The sequence below is a fragment of the Musca domestica genome, unplaced genomic scaffold (assembly GCF_030504385.1).
Source record: "Musca domestica strain aabys unplaced genomic scaffold, Musca_domestica.polishedcontigs.V.1.1 26, whole genome shotgun sequence".
Classification (NCBI taxonomy): Eukaryota; Metazoa; Arthropoda; class Insecta; order Diptera; family Muscidae; genus Musca; species Musca domestica.
The window spans coordinates 8246999-8262858 of NW_026712283.1; the positions used below are offsets into that span (position 1 = coordinate 8246999).

The 15860-nt window shown below is 34.3% G+C and overlaps 1 long non-coding RNA gene across 1 annotated transcript in view; it reads left to right on the forward strand.

Annotated features, from left to right (window-relative positions):
- Window positions 1–15860, forward strand: part of LOC131803049 (uncharacterized) — a 236230-nt gene that overhangs the window by 50537 nt on the left and 169833 nt on the right. The window lies entirely within an intron of this gene.

Below are 15860 nucleotides of genomic sequence, written 5' to 3' on the forward strand. Positions count from 1 at the left end.
GAGACAAAAGCCCAAAAATTTGGCACATATGTGTATTTTGCCAGTAGGCAGGACACTTCGTAAATTGGATGATGGGTGAGATCAAACAACTGAAACAAAGAAAGACGCCATAAATTTCACATTTTTTTAAATTTTATTGAATGAAAGCAAAAAATGTCGGAAATAGCATCAAATTTTAGAATAAGTTTAGATTTGTTCGAATTAGTCAACTTTGGCACGAATTATGGCCTTCAAACGGCCAATGAAATCGTCATCCGCTGCCCGAATGTTGCTCTGCGGTATTTTGGCCCATTCCCGGCGAAGCGCTTGCTTGAGGTGATCAACACTTTGGAATTTTCTAGTGCCAACCTTGCTTTCCAAAATACTCTAGAAACAATAGTCCAACGGATTGGTATCCGGAAATTTCGGTGGCAATTGTGTGTTGCAAATGAAGCGAGGAACCTCATTTTCTAACCATTCTTGGGTGGTGGGTCCTGTTGGAATGTCCAAGGTCTGCGTCCAAAATGTTTGCGTGCCCAACGCTTTAATGCACCCTCCATGATATTTTCGCGATAATATTCGGCATTTATTCTCATGCCACGATCGATTATACGAGCGGAAAGCGACCATCGGCTGTTATGACGACCCATACATCATCATGGCCGGCGCTTGAGTTCTGGTGGCCAACCGCAGGTGCACATTTTCAGCTGACATCTTTGGCAAGTAAACATGATCATTTTGTTTGTTTACAAACTGCTGGAAAACCAAGCGAAGCAACTCTTTACCTCTTTTGAGTCTATTTTCTTTCTGTTGCGACGTAAGTTCTTGCACTTTTTGGAATTTCAATGGAGCTCATTTTTCAATATTTGCGAATAGAAAATTGCGATATGTTCAACATACGAATATATCACTCCTATTTTTCGGCCTCTGCGACGCTGGTTTCGATCAATTCGTTTATTTACACTTCGAACCATTTCTGCCGATGTTGCTGTTTTCTTTCGTCCACTTCCTTGACGTCGGGATACGCTACCAGTATCACGCTATCGAGTGATGGTACGAGACTCAGAAGATTTATTCACATTTAAATGCTGGAGTGCTCTAACGAAAGCCACTTGTGGTTTTCTAGCCAACAATTAAGAAATCACAATGGAATAATTTTAACAGCTGGTGGACTAGTGGTTTGGAAATGACAGCAGCCTTAAGTTGGTTGCAGTTTTTTCATCTCAGCCTGTAATTCTCTTACTCAAAAATTTTTTCGAAATATCATAGTTTTGTTTTATAATCATGGAACGGTATTGTTTATTAGTAAATTTCCAATTAAAAACAGATATTGTGATTATTACATCATCTGTAGAACAATCCTCAATATTCTTCAAAAACATGAGATCTCAAAAACCTTGTATATCCCAGCATTTGGCTTCAGTGGAAAAGTTTAAAAAATAAAAAATTGAAAAATGATGATCGGAATCACGAGACCATGCAAAACGCCGTGTCAATTTTCCTATATTTAGGGGCTCTCTCTTGTTAGTTGTTGTTCTGAAGAGTATTTGGACATTTAAATTCCAGTCGATATTTTGCTATTTCGATATCTTAACGAATCAGTATCAACGTAAAGTTCGGATGTTCTCTTTTCATGTATTTCAGATTTCGTCGGAAAGCTACTTTCTGCATTAAAGATATTCACGATTGAATGAACATTTTGATATTTTTATATAATATTCATGGCTCATTTCTACCGACAAATTGTATCCGAATTATGCCTTTCCTGACGTCTATAATGTATGGGACCTGTGCTTTTAAACACCTTAATATTTTGCTAACATGTCCAAATAAACTTCTTTACATTTTGGTGAAAATCGGTTTCATCCGGTTTTGTGTTAAGGCCCCTCATATGCATAATATGCACTCCACAAGTATGATTATTGATAACTGTCATCAGATACCGCTCGAAAATACCTTTGCAAAATTTTATCGAGATCTGTTCAGATTTTTATATAGCTTCGATGTACATCTTCATCAGATTTTTCGGTTAGCTTTTAACTTTTTTTTTCTTATTTAACCGAATTTTACTATTTGAGAAACTCGGTCCGGTATATGTTTTGCTCCAAGAAATATTTTTTTTAAATATAATCCCTATCGAAGTTTTATCATGCACTATATAGCAATGTTGTTTGGTTTATATTTGATATGATCTACTCCGCATTAATTCCCAATACAAACTTGTAGAGTAGAGTTGTACCAATCTAGTCCGATGAAACGAAATAGTTCCTGGTCTAATTCCAGGGACTCCGGTTTTTTGTATAAAAACTCCGCGTATAAGTGATATTAAATATATAAATCACTCATACTTTTATGAACTGGTGTACTGAACAATGAACTAGTTTGGCACATCTCTAGTTACGGGAGCTGTACTAAATACACATAGTGGTGCAGGGTATCATATAGTCGGCCGCGGTCGACATTTCTCCTTTCCTTACTGGTTAAAGCTAATAATTGTCATGATATTTAAAATTACTTTTTGTAAGGTATATTCTAAAACCGATACGACAAACTGGTTAAAATTACAAAAAATCGACTTCGAGGACAATAAATACCACCTGAATGTGGATAGCATCAAAATCCATTAATTTTTAAACCACTAATACTTAAGATTTAGTAGGCATTGTAAAAGAAGTTCGCTCATTTCCAATAAATTTTAAGTTACAAAATTGTGATGATATTTATTTTTCTCATTTCAATATTCTTCATAAATATACTTTTACAAATATTAATGTAGCTGATTTCCATATAAATTTATTTCTCCGTTAATTACAATATTATGCACTTAATTGACTACACCCCGCCCCTCTTCCTGATCCATTGAATTTCTCCCCTCTTAATTTAAATATTAAATTGTTCTCGGTATTGTGGTTATTTGTTGTAAATCTAGGCCATGATGAATGTCGCCAATTGAAATTTGCGCTCGACACAAATAATTTGCTTTTATTTTGCCCACTCGCCCATAGTAATTGAGCAATTATTTTTGTAACAACGAAATTTGTTTTTCGTTTTTTTTTGCTTTTTTTGTTGCTATTGAAAATTTGTTAACAGTAAAATAAATGTTTTATTTTCTGGCGAAATCTTTTCCAGGAACACACCCACATATCAATGACACATTTTTGCGGACAATAACTTTTTTTGATATTTTTTGTAAATTTTCATTTTAAAATACTGACAACATTTTCTAAACTCTACTCTTGGCCAGATTTTGTTTTTGTCGGGCTTTGGTTATTGGAATTGACATAGCAATTTAGAAAATTTATGCCGGTAGCATTGCCAAATTAATGTTTTTATAGTTTTTGCTCAACGTTTTATGTGTTTTTGAAAATTATAATAATTGATTCATACAGATAGCGGAATGGTGGGGGATGTATGTGTCTTTATTGCTGTTGGTTTGTCAATGAACACATTTATTCGGTTCTTGCAATTAGGTCGTAAATAAAATCATACATATATACACACATATGCATATTTGTGTGTGTGTGTGCATCCACTTTTGAAATGTGTTGGCAAACAAACTATGCTCCACATAAATGATGCACAAACTAATTTACAAAATGCAAAAATTCCATAAACAATGGCAATATTAAACATAAATTAGTTGCAAAATAAAATTTAAACAATGTCAAGTTTGTCGTAGCTTCAGCAGCAGCAGCTGGTATCTGCGTTGCGTGTTTTAATCAATAGAAATTAAAATGAGATTATCGATAAAATTGAACATTGTTCGGCATAATATCGTTGAAAAAGTCACGTATTGTTGCAAATCTGATTATGGATATTAAGTCGGGAATTTATAAATAGTACGAGGATGATATTTTGAAAACAAAATGAAAAAAAAATAGGGCAGAGCAATATGAAAACACACAATTTAATACAATTTACTGGAATATGTATATTTCGAAATGTTTCGAAAAATTGAACACTAAATTGTGGGAAAAGATTAAAGGGATAATGAAAATGAAATGGAAGTAAAAATAGGCCAAAGGGTCTTTTCACGATAAGTCAAAAAGTCTTCCCATAGCAGACCAGAAAATTTTCTAATAAAAAACATAAAGGTCGGCTCGTCTTCTCATAGAAGGTCTTCTCAGTGCAGCTCAGAAGGTCTTCTCAGAGCAGGCCAGAAGGTCTTCTCATAGAAGACTAGAAGGTCTTCTCATAGAAGGCCAGAATGTCTGCTCATAGAAGGCCAGAAGGACTTCCCAAAGAAGGTCAGAAGGTCTTCTCATAGAAGGCCAGAAGGTCTTCTCATAGAAGGCCAGAAGGTCTTCTCACAGAAGGCCAGAAGGTCTTCTCATAGAAGGCCAGAAGGTCTTCTCATAGAAGGCCAGAAGGTCTTCTCATAGAAGGCCAGAAGGTCTTCTCATAGAAGGCCAGAAGGTCTTCGCATAGAAGGCCAGAAGGACTTCTTTTAGAAGGACAGAAGGTCTCCTTATAGAAGGCCAGAAGGTCTTCTCATAGAAGGCCAGAAGGTCTTTTCATAGAAGGCCAGAAGGTCTTCTCATAGAAGAGCCGAAGGTCTTCTCATAGAATGCCAGAGGGTCTTCTCTTAGAAGGCCACAAAGTCTTCTCATATAATGCTTCAAGGTCTTTTCATAGAAGGCCAGAAGATCTTCATGTAGAATTCCAGAAGCTCTTCTCATAGATTGCCTCAAGGTCTTCTCATAGAAGGTCAGAAGGTCTTCTCAGAGAAGGCCAGAAGGTCTTCTCATAGAAGGCCTTAAGGTCTTCTCAGAGCAGGCTAGAAGGTCTTCTCATAGAAGCACTGAAGGTCTTCGCATAGAAGGCCAGAAGGACTTCTTTTAGAAGGCCAATAGGTCTTTTCAGAGAAGTCCAGAAGGCCTTCTCACAAAAAGCCAGAAGGTCTGCTCATAGAAGGCCAGAGGGTTTTCTCCCAGAAGGTTTCCAAGTCTTCTCATAACAAGTTTCCAGGTATTCTCATAGAAGGTCAGAATATCTTCACATGGAAAACGACAAGGTCTTCACATGGAAGACTTGAAGGTCTTCTCATAGAAGACTTGAGGATATTCCCATAGAAGACGGCTAAGTCTTCTAATAGAAGAGGAGAAGGTCTTCTAATAAAAGTCGAGAAGATATGCTCGTAGAAAGCCAGAAATTCTGCCCATAGAAGGCCTCATGTTTTGCTCATAGATGTCCAGAAGGCATTTTCATAGAAGGGCAGAATGTCTTCTCATGGAATGCCAGAAGGTCTGCTGAAGAAAGGCCATTATGATGAACATTATAGAAGCCCAAAAAAAGTCCCGCAGGTCATTCCTTTTTATACCAGTGTGTGTTCCCATAGAAAAATATTAGGTCCTTTTTGACGTTTAAGAGCAAAAATCAAAACATCTCATATGACGTAGTTTTTATTTGATTTCAATTGATTTAATACATTTCGCCATCCACCCGAACACATGTCACATTTTCAACAAATGTGACCTTCTTAAAGCAATGCCTGATGTATTTTCTTTTTTATTTATTACTTACGCAAGGCCGGCGTGGCAACGTTACTGTTTTCCAATCTCTGAAATCAAAGTCAAAACATTTTATGTTACGCTTTATTTTGTTTTATTTTTATTTTTTTCGTCTGTCCCAATATCCAGTAATAATCTTAATGATAAATTTTCAAATACTCCCTCCTCCTCCTTCTCGCCTTCCGCCTGTCTGCCATTAGATATAAAACTTTGTTTTTGTTGTTTATTTCTCAAACACTTTTTATTAGGGGGGGGATAAGAAAAATAAACACAAAACAAAACAAAAAAATAAAATAATAACACGAAAACAAATTCCTATTACACAGACACTCTCAGACCTATTGTGTCTCGTTTACATTCTAACGACGGCTGTAAATAATAATCAAAGGAGAACAGGGAGAGAGAGAGAGGCAATGTTTGTTTGGGTTCTAAATGTTGGTGAGGAGAACAACATCAAAGTTAACAACACAAATTCCATATATCTTTTTGACACACTTCGTTACACACACACAGGCGCATTGCAACAAAAACCCGCAAAAGTTAACAGCGAACGGCAAAGATGTCCTTCTGCCAGAAAATGTTCCAACTTCAGTTCTCATCTCGTTGTTAAAGCGTTTATGTGGGTTGTGTTTTTGCGGGTGGCGGGCAAAGTTTTTCTACGCCACGTGATAATTTTTAACGTAAATTGTTTACGAAATGGAAAATATGTGCCGGGAATAAAAAAAAAAAAACAAGTTGTGGAATTTAAAGAAATTTAAAAAAAAAAGTTTGTCTATAAATCCAAAGAAAATTAACGAAAAAAAAAAATAAATAAATAATTAGTAAACAAAAAATAAGCAACAAATTATTTTATTTAAAAATATCTCAAAAGGAGAATAATATTAATTTTTGCTTTGCTGTGTTCTACCAAAAAATAAAAGGGTTTTGGAAGCTTAGAAAAATATTATTTTTCAATAGTGGAGTGCTAAATTGAAAAGGGAATTATTAAAAGTGAGAATTATTAACAAAAATGAAAATAATAGTTTTGTGAATTTCATTAAAATTAGTGCATATATTTTGTGGATATCAAGGGAATTATTTAAAAATATAAAAATTTAATTAAAAATTGGTTATTGTGTGTTACGTTTCAATATTAAAAAAAATTTAAACCAAATTCAAATCGAATTATAAAGGAGTTAATAATCATAGTTGCCGGAAAATTTAAAAACGCCGGAAAATTGTTGAATTGTTAAAAGGTATTGTTGAAAATCAATTATCAACATCTTGAAATCCTACATAGGTTAAGTTGGTCTCGTAAAAAATTGGTGTTCACTGAAAATCTGAATCTATTTACAACGATGAACAAGACATGCTTGCCATCCTATATTTACTAAAAACGTTTTAATATAAGACATACAGATATCAGACGATTTTCAATTTTCAAATTTCCATACCACTGGAATTACTACTGTCCACGTGGTATGGAAATTTGAAATCGTCTTATATCAAAAAATAAATAAATAATAATAAAAATAATAATATTTCTATTTATTAAATAAATATGTGGATTACCAATTAACCAGTGATTGTAATTTAATATTATTTGCGGAAAAGACATACCCATGTATACATTATTAGTGTTTCCTGTGTTACGTTTTTGCAGTAGAGCTCCTGACCTTGCATCTTAGTTACTCCCATTATCTAATCAATGTGGTACAGATCCTACCTTCATAATTGCTCATATGTTAATTTTTGCGGTGAAAAATAGGGCGAAAAAATTAATAAAAACTCAATAAAAGATCTGCTATTTTTCAGTGCAGTAAATTATTTGTCGTTGAATTAACGGCGACGGGAGAAGATATTTTAAAAGTAAATTAATTTAAATTTAAAGAAATAAAATAATTTAAAATTAGGTGATTTCAAAAATTTTGTGCTTCATTAAATATTCCTTAAATTCCACTAATGATAACAATAAACGATAGTCTTAAAAAAAAAACAAGTTAATAAAAAATAAGTTCGACCAGGCCGGACTTTTAACATCCTCCACCACTGGGTAAACAATTTTATACTACAAGGATTATTATCTATTGCGAGTCTGATATTCTACATTTGAATTCTGTGAGTAACTGTGACTAAGATTATCAACATTCCGAATATCGGTATATGCCGTTATATGTGCACTGTAGAAAAACGTGGACCTAGATAATTCAAAGTTCTGCTATCAGAGCTAGAACCCATTATGACATACAAATACCAATTTACAGACAAATCCGTGGAAAATGTGGCAAACATCATCAAAATACCCAAAATTGGGAGGTACCGTTATATGTGGGCTATACATATACAAACTATACTATGTTACTATGTTCTGCTCCCGGAGCTGGAATTATGACTTAGAAATAACAATGTTAAGACATTATGACATACAATTTTTATACAAATCCATATAAAAATGTGGCAAAAATCATCAAAATACCGCATATCGGGAAGTATCGTTATATGGCGGACGTGAACCGATATATCTAATATATATAACCGATATATCTAATAACACCAACCATCCTAGATACAATGAACATTGTTCATGCCAAATTTCTCACTCTACATCAGGGCTAGGCAGAGAGCCTCAAATTTTTTTTGTGATTATATGTGTTTTAAAATAACAAAATTTTGCAAGTTTTTTTTTTGCCTCTCTTTACTCTCACTGTGTAAAGAGATGCAAAAATAATAATTTGTTATCTTTAAATTTTCAATTTTAAATTTTCTATTTTCAAAACAACTTTGTTGGTGAAAATTAATATTTGTATCTGACAATTCTGAGATATATTTGCACAGATATTCCAATTATGATTCATCTTAAAATAAAACAAGTCAAAAAGCTGTAAGTTCGGTCGGGCCGAACTTTGAATACCCTCCATTTGGAACGAATTTGGCAATTCTCAAAAACAATATAATCCGTTAAAAATTATGTTAAAATTTTAAAAATACCGAATGTAGCTGTTATATTAGGGTCTATACGACGACATTTAACATAACATTTGTCATAAGCCATTACAATTTTCAAATGCGGAATTTAAAAAAAATCTGTAATATTGTAGATAAAATCATCAAAATACCGAATATCGGGAGGTACCGTTATATGGGGGCTATACAAAGACGTGGACCTGCACAGACAATTTTCTGTCTTAGGCTGTAGTATCCGTTACGAACTTCAAATACCAAATTTGAAACAATTCCGGTGAATAATGTCGCTAAAATCATCAAAATACCGAATTTGGGAAGGTACCGTTATATAGGGGGGCTATACCAAACCGTTGACCTAAATAGACCATTTTCATTACCAAAAGTCCTGCAGACATAACATACATTTGAGTAAAATTTTATAAATCTACTTCAATTCTTTCGGAAGCTGGAGTGATTTCCACAGAAGGACAGATGGATAGACTGGCGGACATCGCTAAATCGACATAGAATTTTATGCTGATCAAAAATATATATCATTTGTGGGGTCTAAAATGTATATTTCGTGGTGTTACAAACGGAATGACAATCTTAATATACTCTCCATACTATGGTGGAGGGTATAAAATCGTATGCGATAAAAATATGAAAAAATATAATAACTTCACAAATTACTACAAAATCTATATTAACATCAATATTGTCATCTTTTAATGCGATTTTTTTAAGATTTTATACTTATATACTTTATATTTTTATGCCAAAAAGGGCATTCTGAATTGGCAAAATTTGTCAAAATCCGTCCAGCCATTCTTGAGATATAAGCATTCTAGCTAACATCACCTTCCGTTGTATATATACATTGTATATATGTATATGTATATTTCGCTTTCCGATATATTTACTATCGGCATCGACGTAACGGTCAGAATTGACCTGTGATTTGTGATTTCGCCGGGATTAAAAATATTCGCGGTTTAATGGAAAATTTGAATTTTATTTAACACAAATGTTATGGTCTATTTCACCCACTAAATATTACCCGATGACAATCAAAATTGGAAGGCTTCAGCCCAGGCCTAAGTTCTAGCTCCATGCTAGCTTTTGCTTCGATTGGTCTAAAATTGCGATCTATAGAGCAACCGCAATACCAGGAAATTGCATTTCAACCCCTAAATATTATGCGATGTTTTTGGTTATTTCGATCATCTCTAAATATTTTTCGATCATCTCCAAAAGCAATAGGGTTCTATTCTAGCACTAGCCCCACCTCCATTCTAAATTTCGTGAAGACCGGGCCATAATTGCGACCTGTAGAGTGACATACATTGCTTGATCGACTCAACTCGGCGGGATAGGAAGATCCATATGTACTTTCCTATGTGGGAAACCAATATTTCGAGTAGTTACATAATTTTTGGGGCAATCAAACTTATAATACCCCAACATATAGTGTTGTAGAGTAAAAAAATATAAGAAAATAGTATTGTTCATTTCATATTTTCATAGAACAAGAATCCAGCCCCTGAAGATGAACTGCAAAATCATGAATTTTTTTGTTTTTGGTCCTTTTGAATACTTTCGATCATCTCTCCCAGCAGCTGGCTTATATTCTGAACTTTAATTGCAACTCGTAGCGTAAAAAATCAACAATATATAACTTCCTATGTACAGGCCCATTATTTCGAGGTGTTACAAACATTTTGGCCCAATCAAATTTATAATACCCCCGACACATGGTATTGTAGGGTGTAAATATTCCATGAAGATTACCTTAATGGCCCTTGAATTCCAATAGAATATAAACTTCTCTAAAAATAAAATTTCTGCACTGTTTTAGTTGTATCGAAACGGATAAAGACAACACACAGACTATTCCAAAAACGAGTGATGAGTGATACAACGAAATTCTTGAAATTCTTATGCGTCATATAATTTATAAATTTAATGCTGCTTATTTTATTTTACTGTCATCGTGAAGATCAAGATATGATTGTCTCCTGGAGGAACTCATAAACATATTTCACATACATTTTTAAAGTCGTATTAAAAATATATGTATGCTTTTATATTCTTCTTCACAAATAGGGAAATAAAAATATAATAAAATTTAAATCTGATTAAATGGCAACTTCCTCTCCAACACCAACCCCAATTTACCTGAATTTTAGAGCTGACATAATTTAAGATAAAATTTAAATATGTTTTCACTTGTAAATTGAAATATGCAAGGAAGATGAAATATTAAAATTCACAATGGGAACTAGGTTTCCGCCTTTAATTGGGTAGATGGCAAATAAAATGATAGCACCAACACATTTTTATTAACTTTCAAGTACTGCAAAAAGCAGAAGAGGAAAACGCACAGACACACAATCGCAATAATAACAACACTTAAGCAATATTCCACTAACACAGCTGCACTTAAACACCTACTTCAATGGCAACAAACGAACAACAATTGCCAAAGGGGGAAGACATAGCCAACAACTACTACCTATGTTGATGAATTGTTGATGTTCATGCAGAAAGGGCAAAAGGAGAAAGCAAAAAAAAAAAAAAACAGTAAAGAAAGCCCTAACGTGGGGCGGGCCGACTTTATGATATCCTACACCACTTTGCTAACTTAGTAGAGCTCCACATAACAATTAAAATATTTTATGGGAGAATTTAATCATACACGCTATGATTATAATTATAATTTAAAGTTCAAAGGACTAAATGTGCGGAAGCATTTGTATCTTTTAAATTCGGACTTGTATTGCCCATTTGGTGCAAAATTAATTTGAAATCAGATAAAGATTTATGGGAGCTATATCCAAATCTGAACCGATCTCGATAAAATTTAGCAAAGGTATTTCTAAGCTGCATTTGACTTATTTCCCCAAATATTGTTGTTACAGAGTGCATATTACGGCTGCCGAGGACAAACATAACAAATCGGATGAACAATATATATATGGGAGCTATAGCTATATCTGAACCGATCTTCACTAAATTTGGCATACTAGTTTCTAGACTCAATTCTGTCGTATGTGCCAAATTTCATCCTATTTAGATAAATATTAGACATTTGGTGCACAACAAAAGATAAATCGGACGAAGTTATATATTGGAGCTATATCCAAATCTGAACCGATCTCGATAAAATTTGGCAAAGATATTTCTGAGCTGCTTTTGATATATTTCCCAGAATATCGTTGTTACAGAGTGCATATTACGGCTGCGAAGGACAAAAATAACAAATCGGATGAACAATATATATGGGAGCTGTAGGTATATCTGAACCGATTTCCATCAAATTTTGCATACTTATTTTCAGCCCTAATCTGATTTTATGTGCAAAATTCCATACTATTCGGGCTGATACTACACGTTTGGTGCACAATAAAAGGCAAATCGGACGAAGATATATATGAGAGCTATATCTAAATTTTTACCGATTATCTCCAATTTCAACAGGATTCGTCCCTGGGTCAAGCAAATGATTTGTGCAAAATTTCATCATAATCGGATAGTAAATGCAACCTGCATTTTGTTCACAAAAATACATGGACAGACGGACGGACGGACTGATATGCATAAATCAACTCAGAAAGTGATTCTATGGAGATCCTCAAAAGTAATTATGGGTCTGTCTCGCTTCCTTCTCCGTGTTACAAACAAATGCACAAAGACATAATACCCTTATCACCTTGTGGTGTAGGGTATAAATATGAAAACGTAAAACTGATCTGGAAGCCAAATCAAAAGAACTCACATGAGTCACACACACACACGTTCACATACATCCATTTTCATTCATATTTCCACAGAAGGAAAACTTAAACCTGAACTTGTCACACATACACACACTCATGCTCGTATGGTAGTATATTTGTATTTTTGATGAAAGGGAGAGGATATGATGATGAAAAAAATTAAGTTAATTTATTTCATTGCTCTTTTGTGACACAACATAAAAATACACAACACAATACCAAACAATAACAACAACAGAGCAGCAGCATCACCACCTCCGTCAAGAGACCGAGTTGGGGAAAAAGCAGAGGAAAAAACTAAGTGAAATGAAACGAATCTCTCTCCTGCTGTAGCAAACTTGAGTGATTGTTTCATTGTTCTTGCCTCTTGCATATCACGCTTTGTTGTTATTGTTATGGTCTCTGGATGCCGGAAGGAGGAAAGCGAACGAAGGCACCGAGGAAGTCAGTTGTTAGGTAATACCTTTGGTTTTGTGGGACCAACACATAATAAGTGATGGGTGGTCGTTCGTTGCCGTATCGCAAGAGAAGATGATTTAATATGTGTAAAAGTCAAATGCATGAGTTTTTCCCCCCACTTGGTGTATTTTCGTATATGTGTGCGGTTGTGTGTGTGTGTGTGTGTAAAAGTTATATTAGTATACGTATGCATACTTAAGTAGACAGAAATAGAAATGATTTAGAAGGTGTTAACTTGGAAAATTTTCTCATAAAGTATGCATAGAAAAAAATGGAGAACGTTAGAGAAGTCGATAAAAAATTGAAATGAAAATAAATGTCGGTGTATGCGTTGGGGAGTGCGAGTGAGTGGGTGTGTGCGAGAAGTTAGAGAAGTAATTGCAGAGAGGCTGTTATTATCGAAGTTAAAGTTACTACGATACGAGGGTGACGAATTCAGTTTGGGGCAAATGTGGGTGATATGAAATGGCATCTATAAAATATATGGGTATAAGTTTTATATCTGAGATGAGGGTTATTTTAATTTCGTAGTATAGCGATACCAAAAACCTTTTAACTACTTATGAGAACCATAAAGCTTAAAATCTATACAATAACAATTGTAATTAAATCAATAAGAACATTTTACATATTTTTGAAATATTCTCAAGATAATAACAGCTTTTTTGTAAGGAAAAGCAAGGTGTTATTCTTACATTTTTATGTATATTTATACCCCCCAGCATAGTAGGGAGGGAATATTAAGTTTGTCATTCCGTTTGTAACCCCTCGAAATATACATTTAAGACTCCACAAAGTATATATATTCTTGATCAGTAAAACATTCTATTTCGATTTAGCAATTTCCGTCCGTCTGTGGAAATCACTCTAGCTTCCGAACGAAATGAAGTAGGTTGATAAAATGTTACTCAAATGTGCGTTATATCCGCAGGACTTTTGGTATTGAAAGTGGGTCATGGAGGTCCACGTCTTCGTATATTTTCGGTATTTTGGTGATTTTAGCGACATTATTCAACAGAAATGTTTCAAATTTGGTATTTGAAGTTCGTAATGTATACTACATTCTATGACAGAAAATTGTGAGTGCAGATTCATGCCACATAACGAAATCTCCCGATATTCGGTACTTTAATGATTTTAGAGACATTACTCACCGGAATTGTTTAAAATCGGGTATTTAAAGTTCGTAATGGATACTAGAGCCTATTACAGAAAACTATCTGTGCAGGTCCACATCTTCGTATAGCCCTTTACTTTGATGATTTTAACGACATTATTCACCGGAATTGTTTCAAATTTGGTATTTAGAGTTCGTAATGCATACCATACCCTAAGGCAGAAAATGGTCTGTGCAGGTCCAAGTCTACGTTTAGCCCCCATATAACGGTACCCCCCGATATTCGGTATTTTAATGATTTAAGCGACGTTATTCACCGGAATTGTTTTAAATTTGGTATTTGAAGTTCGTAATTGATACTAAAGCCTATGACAGATATGCAGACATAACGGCACCTCCTGATACTCGGTATTTTGATGATTTTAGCTACATTATTCAACGATTAGAGTTTTCAAGTTTCGCATTTGAATATTCTAATGGCTTTTGACAAAAGTTGTCCGTACAGGTCCACGTCGTCATATAGACCCTAATATAACGGTTATATTCGGTATTTTTAAGATTTTAGCATAATTTTTAAAGCAATTTATTTTTTAAAAATTGACAAATTCGTTCCACCGTTCAAAAATCGGCCCTGCCGAACTTACAGCTTTTTTGCTTGTATGAATTCTTATATTAGACCCGACCCATATGTACTTTACATATACTTTTGATTAGCATAAAATTGTAAGTCGATTTAGCGATGTCCGTCTGTCTGTCTGTTGCAATCACGTGTCTTTGAAACGAATTAAGATAGAAGGCTAAAATTGTGCACAAATGTGTATTTGTCAATACACAGGTTAATTTCGTAACTGGATCATGTAGGTGAACGTTTTTGTATAGCCACCATGTAACGATACCTCTCAATATTCGGCATTTTGATGATTTTAGCGACATTATAGACCGTAATTGTTTCAAATTTCATATTGGAAGATCCTGGTGGGTACTTCCACCTATGGCAAAAATTAGGCCCTACAAATAGGTACCTCTCAATATTGGGTATTTTTGTGGTATTAAAGACATTATAGACCGAAATTACTCTTACTTCCGAAAGTAATTGAAAAATATAGAATTTGTATACCCTATACTACAAGATGCTCAGAGTATTATGTCTTTGTGCATTTGTTTATAACAGGCAAAAGGAAACGAAATAGAACCATAGTATCTTTTGATGATCTGCATAGAATCACATTTTGAGTCGACTTTTGCTTGTCCGTCCGTCCGTATGTGCATTTATTTTTGTAAACAAAGTGTAGGTCGCATTTATTGCCCGATCCAAATGAAATTTTGCTTAATTAATTTGTTTGACCAAAGGACGAACTCTATCGAAATTGCAGATAATCGGCAAAAATTTAGATATAGCTCCCATATATATGTTCCTTCGATTGTAAACCAAACTTATAACATTAGTATGGAATGCTGTATGCCCTATTTGATCGAAATTGGTTCAGATATAGTTCTTCTGTATATAGAAGACTTTTAAACAATATCCAATGTAAGACATATCCAAAAAGACTTGATCTTTCAAAATGTCTTCCATAGCGAGAAGAGGTATTCATAAATAGGAGACCTCCTAAATGACTCCAATATATATGAGTATATATGAGACTTTGACATGGTCTTTCATAATTTGGTCTTCAAAGACTCATGAAGTCTTCTCAAAATGGAAGAACTTAATAAAGTATTCTAAAGAAGTTGGATGCTAACCTAATTTTAATTAGTCTCCTGCATAGAGTAGTTCTTTAAATCGTCTTATATGACAGAGACCAGAGAGCGTTCCAAAGGTCTTCCATAGATAAAAGCCATTAAAATGGCCTTCAAAAGAAAGAAGATCTTCAAGAGCCCTATTTGGATATGCTATGTTATCATGAGAGCTTCTGGAAACGGAATTTGAATGATTTCTTCAAGTCCCTCTCTCCCGAGAACCAACATTTCCCATTGCCTTTTGCACCCGACCCCCTTTCCCACTCAATATTCCATCATATATAATATCTCCGACGAACACTGTTACAAAGCAACTGCTTCATTGCTTCCTTATGATTTGTTACAAAGTGGATT